The sequence below is a fragment of the Triticum dicoccoides genome, chromosome 5B, assembly GCF_002162155.2.
Source record: "Triticum dicoccoides isolate Atlit2015 ecotype Zavitan chromosome 5B, WEW_v2.0, whole genome shotgun sequence".
In the NCBI taxonomy this organism is placed as follows: Eukaryota; Viridiplantae; Streptophyta; class Magnoliopsida; order Poales; family Poaceae; genus Triticum; species Triticum dicoccoides.
The window spans coordinates 16,734,047-16,735,481 of record NC_041389.1 but is presented as its reverse complement, the minus strand read 5'-3'; the positions used below and the strand labels follow the sequence as shown (position 1 = coordinate 16,735,481).

The 1,435-nt window shown below is 46.6% G+C and overlaps 1 long non-coding RNA gene across 1 annotated transcript in view; it reads right to left on the bottom strand.

Annotated features, from left to right (window-relative positions):
- Positions 1 to 211: 211 nt before the first annotated feature.
- The window catches only part of LOC119307093, a 5,775-nt gene continuing 4,551 nt past the window's right edge, over positions 212 to 1,435 (bottom strand). Inside the window, exon 2 of the long non-coding RNA XR_005149143.1 lies at positions 212 to 473. This is a non-coding gene — a long non-coding RNA (uncharacterized LOC119307093). The remainder of the gene's footprint in view (positions 474 to 1,435) is intronic.

The window sequence follows — 1,435 nt, the reverse complement described above, 5'->3', positions numbered from 1 at the left end:
ACCCAGCGCGGATCCTTCCTCCTCTCCCCTTCCCCCCAGCTATTTCTCCCAGCCGTGCCGCACGCCATGGCCTAGCTGGGGGAGCTCCCTTGCATGAAGAAAAAACACCATAAAAGGGGGGGACTAGACCAAATCCTGAAGAACGCAACGATATCTGTATGCACCTCTTTGTTGTGCATTAGGCAAAACTCTGAGACAACTCCGGCAAGAATACCACCAGAAACTGGGCAAATTTTTCTCCCTTCAAAAACACCAAGGTAAAAACACAGGATTCTTCATCATTTTTTCTATTTTTTTCTTGGGCAAAAGCATGATACTATACTAGGTTACACCAGAAAATTGGATCTTGCCAACAAATCTGCTCTCCACCTGTAGTTGTCCTCCCATTCCCCATGTTGAATCTGGATCCAAGATAGAAGATGCCGTGCTCTTGAAACTTGTTATATTCTTGCCTATTGTCTTGCACCAGGCCTCTGCATTAAAAATAGGAGATAAGAAAACTGGTTGATATAAACTGTGTGTAGTTATTCTGTGTGGCTAAAAAAGGAGAGAGAAACCTTGCCTACATCCCTGATAAAAAAGTAGATGAATTGACAAGGGACTAGTTTCTTACAAAACAAAAGGCTAGAAAAAAAGTGTGAGCTAGTAGTACAAGCAAAAAATAATGCACGCATCCTGCAAATTCATGAGCTGGCATTTTCCTGCCAACTAATAGTAAACATGATCTACCAACCTGACTAGCAGTTAAAAATAAAGAAAAAAGAGAAGTTTGTTGTTTTCATTTACATTATATCGCTTACACAAGAATTTCTGTCCTATCTTCTAAAAATGTGCAGATGTTTGAGCATGATCTCTAAACTATCTGATGACTTTGATGGTTGTGATGGAGGCCCATTATACTGTACACAAGTCCCTCCTGGGTATCGAGGGGGTAGGCGAGTCACCAGATTTGCTTTCTGCTCCTGTCCAAAATGTCCTCCGTGTGGAGTTTCCTGTTGCGGTGACTGTTGCTGACTCGTCTGATGCGACGGCAACTGACACTGTTGTGCACGCCCCTGCCGTGTTCTGCCCAGCTTTAACTCTGCCTACAATGGTGGGCAAGGTCACCAGGGGGTAGGCGAGTATGTTTTCCATCTTAGGCGATTTGGAAGGTGTACGGTGATTTAGGCGACACTGTTCGACCGGTGGGGCGACCTAGGTCGCCGGGGGTAGGCGAGTATGTTTTCCATCTTAGGCGATTTGGAAGGTGTACGGTGATTTAGGCGACACTGTTCGACCGGTGGGGCGACCTAGGTCGCCGGGGGTAGGCGAGTATTTTTTTCCGTCTTAGGCAATTTGGAAGGTGTACGGTGGTTTTGGGCGACTTGGGTCCGACCGGTGGGGCGACCTAGGTCGCCGGGGGTAGGCGAGTATGTTTTCCCTCTTAGGCGATTTG